Source organism: Acinonyx jubatus, chromosome A3 (assembly GCF_027475565.1).
Source record: "Acinonyx jubatus isolate Ajub_Pintada_27869175 chromosome A3, VMU_Ajub_asm_v1.0, whole genome shotgun sequence".
Taxonomy (NCBI): domain Eukaryota; kingdom Metazoa; phylum Chordata; class Mammalia; order Carnivora; family Felidae; genus Acinonyx; species Acinonyx jubatus.
In genome coordinates, this window is record NC_069388.1 from 8,584,232 (window position 1) to 8,597,701 (window position 13,470).

Here is a 13,470-nt window from a genome sequence, read left to right on the forward strand (position 1 = left end):
GTTTTCTGCCTGAATCCTTGGGCCTCGCTCCAGCCTACAAAGGCAAGTGGCAGGGAACTAACAGCCATAATCAAATGAGCTCAGCCAGCCTGGAGTCTCTTTTGCAAGGGGATCACAGGCATTCTGCCCAGCAGAACCTAGAGAGAGAGAGAGAACCTCTGTCCTGAAATCTCTGAAGTTTCCTGCCAGTGAGTCAGTACATACCTGACCAAAAAAATAAATAAAAAAAGTTGTCTAACTGGTTTGACTGTTTCAGCCAGCTATTGCTGAGAGAAGTAAACAGAACATCACCGCTTCAGTTATGTCTGACTTGGGCATTATTTTCAAGTCAATATTTGTCATCTCAGTGCTGTTCCATTGCGGCCTTTGAGACGGATAGATGGGCACCTCGTCTTGGGGAAACCCACCCAGCAGCCACCAGCCTCCACCGGCCCCCCCTCATCTCAGGACGGGGGTGGGGAGGGTTTAGTGACACTGAGTCAGGACTTCGCAGTTACCTCGTCAGGATGTAGCTGCATTGAGAAATGCTCTCACTTTGCCCTCTGGGCTCCTCCAGTCCGGGCCCCGGGTTTCTGCCGACCGCTGCACTTTTCAGTGAATTCAACACGCAGGCGTTCTCGGTGTCTTCATTCAGGAAGTGGCCAGCCTTGAGATTCTTTCTGCTCGGATGCTACAAACAAATTGCAGAGGAAGTCAAGTCAAACTTTCCCTTGCTTCTTTTGTTCTCCAACCAGCAATTCAGAAAGCAGAGCCGGTTTTTTCTTTTTGGAAGCCTTTGAAAGATTGCTCTTAACTGGCAAGGCAGAAACCCTCATGGGTTTGATTTTTGTTGTTGTTGTTGTTTTAAGCAAAGATCCTCCTAAACTCATTTTTTCAAAAAAGCAGAAATTTCCTAGAAGTTTCTTTTAAGGCTGGGTTTTGTGTGTGTGTGTGTGTGTGTGTGTGTGTGTGTGTGTGTTTTGAGCCTTTCCAACCCAATTGGTCCCTTAACGTCACACAGCTTTCTAATCATTGTTCTTCCCTTTAGATTTAGATTTCAACCAGGAGAGCAATAATGAGCTTTGCATGGACAATGGCTAAATCTGAATGAGGCTTCTGGTGCCCTAATTCAGGGCCAAGGAAAGCTAACAGTCATGATTCAATAAAGGTGCCAGTCCACGGCAGGCATCAGACAGAAAGGAGACACCTTATCTGTTGAATCTACAGATACTACTTGAAAAATCACACATAATTAATCCTCTCTCTTAGTGGAGGCTATTTGAAACTTTATCACCAGCTTGTATGTACGATTTCATCTCTGGCTTTCACTGATGGTTCCGAGAGGGGAGCATTTTCAAACCAGAGGCAGTTCATAATTTAGACATGCTTACCACCCCTGTTCTAGTTAGCTAATAAAAGAAGCTTTGCACTAAATAACTGAGGGGACACAGAATAGAGATACATAGCAAATATTTGCCAAGTGGCCCTGAAGTGGCTTCCCAGATGGCACGTTCTGGGGAATAAAGAAGATACGACAGCCCCATGGGTATCAATATGACATCTGATGGTCCTCCTGCGACCCTCTGTGTACAGGGGTGGGCAGTCAATGGGAATTCGTTTTACCATGGCAGTGCTCTTATATAGGCTAGAAAAAATATATACGCAGAAAGAGGGAGAGAGACATATCTCACGTAACCCAACCTGTGGCTCCCGTAAGGCTCTCCACTAAAGGAAGTTGTGATGATTGAAATTCATCACACCCTGTGAATTCTCCTGGGTCAGGAAACACTGGCATTGGCAGAATCTGAACTTAATAGTATTTGCAAAGTTACTCTTATGTCAGAACATGTTTGCCCAACCATGATCGTCTCCTCCCTCTTTATCTATAAACACATATACACTGTAGATATTTATAGACTAATAGGTATATGAAATCATTTATGCAAGTTGTAATTGACTGTGTAATTATTGAATAAACAGCGGATGAAAGGAAATGTGAGGTTCTGAAGCTTTAATTCACGTTTTATCTTTTATTCTTTCAACTGTTTATTTACTTGTCTACATTCTCCTCTCTGCTGATTATTTTCTGGGCATGCATTTTCCCTTGGGCAACATCAGATGAGAACATCATTTCATTTGCATCGCAGGGGAGACGGAGAGACAAACAGAAAGCAGAGAGACAAACAGAAAATCAGAGGCAGCATCCTGCTTGGACACCTCCAAGGTATGTGGGTCATCGTTAGACACTGTGGGCACCGTCACCATTCTTGAAGCTTTGATGTAGAAACATGTAAGACTTACAATGTACCTGAATCTCTATATAAAGCCAACAGACCTACCCTGTATTGAGGCGATTGCTATTTATTTACAGAATTCAACTGCCTTCAACAAATTCTATCAAATCCCTACTGTGTGCCAGGTGCTAGGATACGAGGAGGACTTGTCATCAATGCTGGATTGCCCAGTGTGCAGACGAGACCCTCACTTACAAGTCCAGAAAGCATGGCTGAGAGAGAGCAGAATGTTCTGGGCACAAAGAACAGCAGGGAGGTTGTCCTGAGGCAACACCCAGTTTGGTGCGTCTGAGGGACTGAAAAGTGCCCACTGCTTCAGTGAAGCTGAAAGGGTAAGTATGTCTCTTACTCATTTGCCATAGGACAGGGGTTAGTCAACACCTTTTTTTGTAAATATTTTGGTAACTATTTAGTAAAATATTTATTTTATTTTATTTGTTTAGTAAAATATTTAGTAAATATGTTAGGCGTTACAGGCCTTGGGGTCTCTGTCGCAATTATTCAACTATGACATTATAGTGCAAAAAAACATACACCATAAACAAATGTGTGTGGCTGCATTCCAATAAAACCATACATGCGGGCATTGAAATTGGAATTTCGTTGGGACAGTTCTACAAATAGAAAGCAGGGACCCCATCACAACCCCGCCTTGCCTGCCATTGGAGACAACCAGACAATTCAGAAAAGTCATTTTTAATTTCAGCACACACATGCTTTTACCTCTCTGAAAAGCGCAACTTTATTTTTTATGCGCGTTCGATTTATTTTAACTTCCATTTGGGTACAGGTCCTGAGACAGTGGGGATTATTATTCAGAAAATGAGCCTCCTCGACTCCTGCTTTGGGTGGAATACACTTCCCTGCACCACGGACGTTGGACTCGGCCGCGTGACTTTGTTGGCTAATGGACCGTTAGCGAGTGTGAGTCTGGCAGGCCTTGTGTGTTTGCATCTCAGCTCGTGCTCATTCGCATTTCCAACATCGCCACGAGGGGTGTATATGCCCGTGTATCCAAGGAGGATGCACACGCCCGGAGCAGACTGCATGTGCCCCACTACTGCGAGCCCAGCCTAGAGCAGTCTCAATCATCTGAACACCTACCAACTTGCAGATGTTTGTGTGAGATTAAATAATTCCTGTTTTAAGCCAATGAGCTGGGGGATGATTTGTTACATGGCATCATTATGGCAATAGTTGACTGATGTAGGCCCCGTAGTATTTCTAGGTGTTAATCCGGCCACGGCCAGACCAGTACAGTTACTAAATTGCAGGGGGTGGGGGCCGGGGAAGCATATGTAATTTTAAAAGATCCTTCAAAAACTTGTCTTCCTGCTTTGACTTTGTTATGTAAATCAAAGTCAATTATAGCCTTTCAGGCACTAAATGAAATTTGATGGCCATAAGGCTTCAATGAAGCGGCATATGGTTAAAGAATAAAAAAGGTCTAAGGTACTCATTTATTTATCCAGCACTAGATAAAGCCTTCATCCACAAAGACTTTATCCAGAAAAATGGTTCGCTCATTAAAGAGACGCTCGTGGGTTCTTTTGTACGACACCTTGTAGTTACAGTGTTGAGTCAAGGGCTTACCCTAGGCCAAGCACGGTTCCTAGTGCTTTGCCTACATCAGCTTCTTTGACCCTCAAAATTTAATGTTGTAGTCACTGTTGATTATCTCCAACTGACAGATAAGAAAAGTGAGGGACCAAGAGAATAACGACTTATCCAAGCTCCATGACTTGTAAGTGACAAAGCTGGGGTTCAAACACAGGCTTTCTGATTTCAGAGCCCACCCACCTACCCCCCCCCATGGTAAGACATATCTGGTTTTTGTTCACAGAGGACTTAATAAGAAGACAAACCAATCTTTACAAACCACGGCAGGACCGGGATGGAAAAAAACAAAAACAACAACAAAAAACACACACACACCAAATGGGGAAGTCTGGTTAAGAACAACAGAGAGGACCTGTTTTAGACAGGAGACCAGAGAAGGCTTCTCTAGTTAGGTGAAGTTGTCTGAGAGATGAAAATGATCACACACAAAAAAATGGCTGGGAGAGAGAAGAATGTTCTGGGGACAAACAACAGCAGGGAGGTTCTCCTGAGGCAGCACCCAGTTTGGTGCGTCTGAGGGACTGAAAGGTGCCCACTGCTTCAGTGAAGCTGAAAGGGTATGTCTCTTACTCATTTGCCATAGGACAGGGGTTAGTCAACACCTTTTTTTTGTAAAGCACCTAATAGTAAATATTTCAGGCGTTTTAGGCCTTGGGGTGTCTGTCGCAATGATTCAACTATGACATTATAGTGCAAAAAACCATACACCATAAACAAATGTGTGTGCTCCATTCCACTAAAACTGTATATGCGGGCATCGAAATTGGAATCTTATTGGGACAGTTCTACAAATAGTAAGCATGAGTGTGAAGACACATAGGATTTTCATATTTAGTGCATTTCCAACATATCGGGTTGGAATAATTTTGGAATACTATGGAAATATTATGATATTTGATGCATCTCGACCTTGGAACTCTGGTGAGTTCTCTGTCAAAATAGAATATAGGTCATACCGGTAAGAACAAGAGATAATTTTGACTGAAAGTAATGACAAGCTATTGGGATCTTTTGTTAGGTTTATTTAGTTACTTTAGAGAGAGAGAGACAGAGGGACAGAGACAGCACACACAAGTGGGAGATGGGCAGAGAGAGAGGCAGACACAGTATCCGAAGCAGGCTCCAGGCTCCGAGTTTCAGCACTGAGCCTGAGGTGGGGCTCGAACCCTTGAACCGAGGTATGACCTGAACCAAAGTCAGATGCTTAACCAACGGAGCCATCCAAGTGCCCCCAGCTGTTGTGTTTTTTTTAATCACTGTGTTAGGATTCTCCAGCAAAAACAGAAACAGAATATATATGTGTAGGGAGAGAGTTAGATTGTCTCACAATTTGCCGTTTGCAGGCTGGACATCTAGGAGAGCTCGGGTCATTGAGCCTGAGCTCAAAGTCCTGAGCCCCAGAAGCACTGGGCGCAGGGAAATATTGAGGTCCCAGTCATGCCATCAGACAGGAAGAGCCAAATTCTGCCTTCCTCTGCCTTTTTGTTCCATGCAGGCCTTCCACGGATTAGAAGAATAGATGATGCCCAGCCACACTGGGGAGGGCAAAGTGCTTTACGGGGTCTCAGGATTCAGATGCTAATTTCATCTGGAAAGAGCCTCCCCGACATACCCAGAAATAAAGTTTAACCAAATATCTGGGTACCCCAGGATCCAGTCAAGTTGACACAAAAAATTGACCGTTACAATCATCTAATTAACATAGAGGAGTAAATGATACCATCACCCAGAAAAAAAAAAAACAAGAAGAAGATCACGTTCTTGCTAAAGTGCCACCCTAACAGAGGTAACATAAAATGCATGTTTCTAAACTTTACAAACTGGTTAGTGGGTATCATCATTGAAGGAGTATTTAGGATTCATCACTGCCCAAGAAAACTTGAATTGCCCTGAAGTCTTCGAGAGGTCCTATGTGAAAGAAAATTGACAAATGTTTCCCCATATATGACAATAATCATCCTAAAAATTTACATCACCTAACCAGTGATGCATAGTGAAGCCGAAAGAAACTTTCCACATTGACAATAATAAAAATATTTTTTCAGCTAAAAAAGATTGCAATCTGTAGTAGTATTTTCTTCTTTCGTTCAAATTAAAGAGTAACTTCTATTATTTTTTTAAGTTTATTTATTGAGAGAGAGAGAGAGAGGGAGATGCCCAAGCAGGCTCCATGCTGACATAAGAGAGCCGGACGCAGGGCTCGAATTCATGAACCATGAGAGCCGAACTGGGATGCTTAACCAACTGAGCCACATAGGCGCCCCGTAAGTGTTAACTTTTATAACTAATTTTGTATTCTTTATTTTTATTTTTTTTAAACGTTTATTCGTTTTTGAGACAGAGACAGAGCATGAATGGGGGAAGGTCAGAGAGAGAGGGAGACACAGAATCTGAAACAGGCTCCAGGCTCTGAGCGGTCAGCACAGAGCCCGACGCGGGGCTCAAACTCATGGACCGCGAGATCGTGACCTGAGCCGAAGTCAGATGCCCAACCGACTGAGCCACCCAGGCACCCCTGTATTCTTTTTATCAAGGAAAGCTTCCAAACTTCAAGGTTGGCAAAGCTGGAAGCAGCCCTGATTAAACACCTACCATACAAGCCAAGCACAGCTCGATGCTAGAACAGAACAGACGATGCTATTGAACAGAACAGAACAGACAATGTGTTCGCAGATTCATTGACGCGCTCCTGCTCCAAAAGGCACAAGGCATTTGCTTTCCCTTGGAATGTAGGCTGGACCTGATAACTTGTTTCTGGCGAGTGGCATATTGTGCAAGTGGTGATGCTGGGTGACACTGAAGACCGGTCGGGAAATACTGCCATTTCCCCCGCGCTCCTTCCTTCTGGAAGCCGGTGGCCATGTCATCAGAACACTCCAGCAGCACATGGAAAGGAGCGGAGCCTTCCAGCCAACCGCCATGCGAGGGTGCGATCTTCGAAAGAGATCCTCCAACTTTACCCAGTCGAGCCTTCGGGATGGTGGCAGCTTCGGCCAACGTCTTGACCGCTCGTGAGAGGCCGTGGGCGAGAGCCATCCGTTCAAACTGCTCTCGGGGATTCCAGACCCCAGAAACCGCGTGCGATGAGAGATGCTTGTGATGTGAAGTTGCCACAGTTGGGGGGCAACCCGTTACCCAGCGAGCAATAAAGAATACGCTGACACAAGTCTTGGCTTTAGGACTCTCACCTTCTGACGTTTGTTTAATAGGCGTGGAATGAATGTGTTTTTGAGAAAGTGATGAAGAACAGGAAGCCAAAGAAATGTAGCAAATTATCATTAACTGTTCATTCACTTATCAGATATTTACTGAGCAGTACCATATGTTTATCTATGTTCCAGGCATCAAGCTAGAATAATAAGCGGGAAAGACATAACAGCGCCCCCCGTCATGGAGCTTCCAGTCTGGAAGAAGAAGAAAGTTTTTGTCCTGTGTCTGATGCCTACTCACCGCAGGACCCTGAAGTCAAGTTTCCCTGTCCCAGATAATATGCATTATCTCATCGAATCCTCAAGATAGCCCCCTTCCTCTCACCCACACCCACCCTGCAGCCCTCCCCAGGCTCCCTTGCAACTTGGCAACGTGACACAATTCAGACCAGCGACGCACAGGCAGGAGATCGCTGAGCAGATCCGCTGTCTTCAGAAGGACGCGCTGTCTGGAGAGGGCTGCGAGTTATCCATCCTGCGAATGTCAGGAAGGGCCGAGGGAGCAGCTGAGCTCTGACATTCTTACGCCATCGAAACACAATAGTAACTGCCTGCCTTTTAAGGGAGAGAAAAAAAATAACCTGTTCGTTGAGGTCTCTGTTGGGTTATCGTTGGCAGTTGCTACTTACGGCTAAGAGCGTTCCCGACCGACTTAATGAAGTCGGAGGAGAGAGCCAAGGTCACAAAGCCAATGAATGGAGCAAATCAGAAATCAAAACCGCATCTTCTGGACCCCCAGATCTGTATCTTAATCATGATGCTATGTTGTCCTCATGTTTCCACAAGTAAGAAGAAGAAAACAAAGCAAAACAAAAACCAGGATAGAAAACGTATTTGTCTGGTTTCCCTGATTGTATCCAAACAGCGTAACAAGCTATTTGATATGGCCTCAAACCACGGGACATTACATCTACATTCCAATTTTAACAAAGACTTAACTGCAAATTTGGGGGAGGTGGTGAAAAGGACTAAGGAATTCCTTAATGTTGATGATGTTGTTGGAAACGTGCTAACCTTGAATACATCTTTGAGAGGAGTTGAAACAGATAGACCCCATTCCTTGAGGGTCCCTGCAGCCTTATATTTACGGGGCACTTACCGTGGGCCTCATGATTTGGTTCCGCAGTCTCACCTAGTCCCTCTGTCACCCAGCAAGCTGAGCCCATGCACCCCATTTCACAGCTCAGAGAGGTTCAGTAGCTTGGGCAGGGTGATTCAGCTCGTGCTTAGGCTTAGGACTGAACTCTGGTCTGCCAGTCCAGAGCTGGACTAGAGAGGGAGTAGCAAACTGTGTCCACATGTGATGGTAGGATAAGTGATCCTGGATATGGCAGCAACTATGACAGTCTATACAGGAAGGAATAAAATTCGGGGGGCGCCTGGGTGGCTCAGTCGGTTGAGCATCCGACTTTGGCTCAGGTCATGATCTCACGGTCCGTGAGTTCGAGCCCCGCATGGGGCTCTGTGCTGATGGCTCGGAGCCTGGAGCCTGCTTCCGATTCTGTGTCTCTCTCTCTCTCTCTCTCTCTCTGCCCCTCCCCTGCTCGTGCTCTCTCAAAAATGAATAAAAACATTAAAAAAAAAAAGAAAAGACTAAGGTTTGGCAAATGTTCTGGTGGAGGATCGGAGTGGAATAAACACAGGTCGGTTCCTGCTCCTGCCCCACCTGGCTGTGACGTTAGGTGAATCTCTCCGTCTCTCAGAGCCTTTTTCTTCTGCTGCAAAATGAATGTCATACTGACACCAGCCTTGCAGTGGTTCTGAAGACTCAGGGGGGCAGAGCCACTGGACTCCAGGCAGGTGGTGCAGCCAGTCCTCAAAAAATATTAACGGTTAGCATCTTGGTTACCGTTCCACGCTTCGTCTACGGGGAAGAGAGCGCGTCTTTGTGTTGAGCTCGGTATGTCTCCGCAACAATTATGTACACTCTTCGTGCTGGAAGAAGAAACGGAGTCATCCAGAGAGCGAATAATCCCTGCGAAAGCAATGTCCCGAATTTTGGCAAAAGCAATCTGCCGGTCTTCCTTACCCGTGGCAATACTACAAACGCAAAGAGAGCACAGTCAGGGCGGTGGGGGGTGGGGGGAGGAACAGGAGGGTCTTGCTGCCCTGGCTTGCAGCCTCCTCTTGCCCCCCTCACCCTACCCCTGCCACTTCATTCTCTCTTGTCCTCATCGACCTGGGTGTCCCTTCTCAGTCTTTTTCTCCGGGTACACCAGTACTTGTTCTGTTTTAAGATAGATCCCCGACCTCTCCCCTCAAAAGCAGGTTCCTGGTTTAGAGGAGAAAGAGAAACACAAGTGGGGATTTCCCATTTTCCCAGAAAGACGCCGGAAAAAGTGGCAGGCAGTGCTCTCACGTGGCTCCCAGTGGTCCCCGCTTCCTGGTATCCATGTTCCTGGGGGGTAATGCCCTCCCCTCAAGTGAGGGCTGGCCTCCTGACTTCCTAACACATAGAATACTCAAAGATGACGGGACGTCACTTCCATGGTTGGGTCGCAAAGGACTGTGACCTCCATCTTGCCAGTAGTCTCTCTCTACTGCCTTCTCAGCTCACTTACTCCGATGAAGCAAGTTGCCATGTTGGAAAGCCTACGGGTAAGGAAATGCCCTTGGCCTTTGGCCAACAGCAAAGAAAGACCTGAAATTCTCAATGCAAGAACTCTTGAGGAACCAAATCTTACCAAGAGCCACATGAGCTTGGACGCACCAGCTGAGCCTTCAGATGAGACCCCAGCCTGGACTCACACCTTGAATGCAGACTTGCAAGAGACCCAGCTGAGCAGATTCTGACCCACAGAAACTGAGTGTCCTGTTACGAGTTGCTGTATCTTTGTGCGTGTGGATAATTCGTTACACAGTAACAGATAATTAATAAACTAATACAAACCCACTGTGTTAGTCAATAATGAATAGAGAGGAAGAAAGGAATGAGCCGGATGAGGGTGTGGCCTGTCCGGATTCTGGCCGTCTTCTGCCACCCAATACACAGGTGCTGTTAGGAAAGGCCCTTCTCTTACCTTAATTTCTTCTTCTGCCAAACCAGAGCGTGGACTTCAGGACTGTAACTTTTCTGCAGTTTTGCTCGTTAAAAATCTAATGACGTCCTGGGGCGCCTGGGGGGCTCCGTCCGTTAAGCGGCTGACTTCGGCTCAGGTCATGATCTCGCGGTCCGTGAGTTTGAGCCCCGCGTCGGGCTCGGTGCTGACAGCTGGGAACCTGGAACCTGCTTCGGATTCTGCGTCTCCTTCTCTCTCTGACCCTTGCCCGTTCATGCTGTCTCTCTCTCTGTCTCAAAAATAAGTAAACGTTAAGAGAAAAAAAAAAATCTAATGATGTTCCTCCCTGGGCTCACATTCCAACTTGGCCACAGTCAGAACGAGACAGAAGCTGTCCTCATGAAACAGGGTATGGGGTTTCAGTTCACCTCAGTCCTCACCTGAACCCCTTTACTCATTTGCATCACCTGCCAGGCATGGCGGGCGAGGGGGTGGATTCCTGAACACGCGCTCCTCTGGATTGGATCGCTTCTTTTGATGAGCAGACTAACAGATACCACGTTGGGAAAAGACATACAAGACACTTCCCGGGGCGGCGGGGGCAGCGGGGGACTCATAGGAGGGAAATACGGGGAGGAAGCCCCAGGGGGCTGGGGGAAAAGGCAGACCACATGATGGTCTAAACCCTGCAGAGGATAAAAGGAAGGGAGAAGGTAGGTGGGAAAAGTCTGAGACTGTGTGCCATTCTCAGGAAGCTGTGCCAAAGCCCCGTGTCACCTGGAAACGAGCCTGCTTGAGTGTCCCCATCCCGTGTGGTCATAGGTAAGGAACAACCTGAGGGAAATGTGGGTGTGGCACAAACAGGGATCTCAGAGCATGGCATCCGGGGCCCTCGGTCAATTACAGTCCCTGCCACGGGAGACCCGAGAGGCATGCTTTCAAGGTTCCCCAGCCCCCGAGCGTCCTTCTAGTCTAAAAATCCTACCCAAATGGGGACCCGAGGGATGAAAGTGGCCCACAGATGCATTCTGATCGGCTCGTGGCATTTAAAAAACACTAGCTGTGGAGTACTTGGGTGGCTCACTCGGTTAAGCGTCCGACTTCACGCCTCAGGGTTTGTGGGTTCGAGGCCCACGTCGGGCTCTGTGCTGACAGCTCGGAGCCTGGAGCCTGCTTCGGATTCTGCGTCTCCCTCTCTCTCTCCCCTTCCCCACTCGCGCTCTGTCTCTCTCTCGAAAATAAACATTAAAACTTCCAAAATCCAGTAGTAAGAAAACAAACCATCCAATATTTTTTTAAGTCAAGTCTACACCCAACATGGGGCCCAAACTCACCGCCCCAAGATCAACAGTTACATGCTCCAGCACTGAGCCAGCCAGGCACCCCTGGACCACCCAATAGTTTTAAATGGGGAAGATTTGAACAGACACAAATCAAGAATAGATACTCACAACAAATGAGCAAATGAGAAGATGTCCCATGTCTTCAATTTCTACAAGATACCCCCACACACCTGTTAGAAAGGCTAAAACTTTTTTTTTTAATTTTTTGTCAACGTTTATTTATTTTTGGGACAGAGAGAGACAGAGCATGAACGGGGGAGGGGCAGAGAGAGAGAGAGACACAGAATCGGAAACAGGCTCCAGGCTCTGAGCCATCAGCCCAGAGCCTGACGCGGGGCTCGAACTCACGGACCGCGAGATCGTGACCTGGCTGAAGTCGGACGCTTAACCGACTGCGCCACCCAGGCGCCCCGAAAGGCTAAAACTTTTAAAAGCTGGTGAGTATCAGGGACAAGCCTTCACAGGGTTGTGGTCAGGATTAAATATAACAATGTGTGCGGCACGGGTCACAGAATGCATCCTTAGTATGTGTATTATCAGAAATTTTAAAAGAAAATTAAGAGCCCGAGCTTTGGAAGAGGAAGCTAGAGAGAAGAGACGAGGACTAACATAAGGAGATGTCAGGGGCGCCTGGGTGGCTCAGTCGTTTAAGCGTCTGACTTCGGCTCAGGTCATGATCTCACGGTTCGTGGGTTCGAGCCCCACGTCGGGCTCTGTGCTGACAGCTCGGAGCCTGGAGCCTGCTTCTGATTCTGATTCTGTGTCTCTGTCTCTCTCTGCCCCTCTCCTGCTCATGCTGTCTCTCTCTGTTTCTCAAAAATAAATAAATGTAGAAAAAAAAATTTTTTTAAATAAAAAAAATAAAAAAATAAAAAAGGAGATGTCAGTGCACAGAAGTTCCTCTCAAAGGAATCGATTTCCCTTGCTAAAAATTCCAACCACTGCCCTGCTATCCAACCAGGAGGATGGCATGAAAATGAGCCCACAGTCACCAAACCCCTGCTATTCCTCAAGGACTCACCCAGACTCACCCCAGGTGACAGGTGCGGCTCAGCGAGGTCAGTAGCTTGCCCAAGGCCACACGGCAAATGAACGGCAGAGCCAGAATTCCCATCAGGTCTGTACTCTACCCCCCCCCCCCCCGCCCCATGCAATACAGCCTCCCAAACTGGGAAGCGGAAGAAGCAAACAGGGTGAGATTCCTTCTTCAGGGGAAATCTCCGAGTTATTTAACAGGCCTACCTCACACACAAATTCTCGACTCCCGCTACCTCCGATCTTCTGAGTCCTTCCATGTTCACCGTCTTGTGTTAGATACATACCCCTCTCCCGGGTTCCACCTACCCCCGTTTACCAGTGCTAGCCGGGTTCCTCAACATGTTTTTCACTTGCACCTCCCCTAAGGAAACTTTGCAGCTTTTTTTTCTAAGTGTCCCCCCCCTTGAGATGTTCATTTCATGGCTATACTGTATGTCTGTGTACATGCCCGTAACATCCACGTGTGCTTTATAACAAGAGTGAGATTTTTTTGTGCCTCTTTCCCCCAAGAGCCAGTTTGACCCCTTTGAAGGCAGTTCTACACCCCTTGGGAGCGTGGGGGTGGGGGTGATGACAGAATTAGTGACAGCGACACAGTGTGGGACAGGGCTCGGTTGGTGCCTGCTAGTGTCATAAGAGCTCCATAGACGTTGACTCAGCAGGTCTCCCCTCGCACGCTTGTGTATAACACCACTGGCTCCTTCTTGGAAGTGGAACACTTTCCCCCTCCTGTGTGGCTCTTCCCCAGTCCCTTTCCATCTCTGTCCGCTTCCAGGCCCGATGCAGAAGCGATTCGAGGAGAGCAAAAAGCGCGGGAGGGTGGCAAGATGAGTCTCGGTCATCCCGATTCCTTCATTTTCCCAGCCTTTTCAGCTTGGCCCGAATTGTCTCTTTAATCTCAACAGTCTTTCTTAGTCACGGTGTCCGGAGAAGCATTTAGACCTTGAAAACGTACCCGACCAGCTCTTTTCTAGAAATGACGACCGCT

The 13,470-nt window shown here is 47.1% G+C and overlaps 1 long non-coding RNA gene across 3 annotated transcripts; it reads left to right on the top strand.

Moving 5' to 3' along the window:
• Positions 1 to 1,346: 1,346 nt before the first annotated feature.
• LOC106970325 (uncharacterized) lies at positions 1,347 to 10,212 on the top strand. 3 transcript variants are annotated; one of them, XR_008289035.1, is made up of 5 exons: positions 1,347 to 2,203; positions 2,351 to 2,605; positions 3,064 to 4,017; positions 4,117 to 4,450; positions 7,235 to 10,212. It is a non-coding gene; the product is annotated as an uncharacterized LOC106970325 (long non-coding RNA). The 3 variants fall into 3 exon arrangements; XR_008289034.1 differs by lacking the exon at positions 7,235 to 10,212 and adding an exon at positions 6,231 to 6,463; XR_003416338.2 differs by lacking the exons at positions 3,064 to 4,017; positions 7,235 to 10,212 and adding an exon at positions 6,231 to 6,463.
• The last annotated feature ends 3,258 nt before the right edge of the window (positions 10,213 to 13,470 follow it).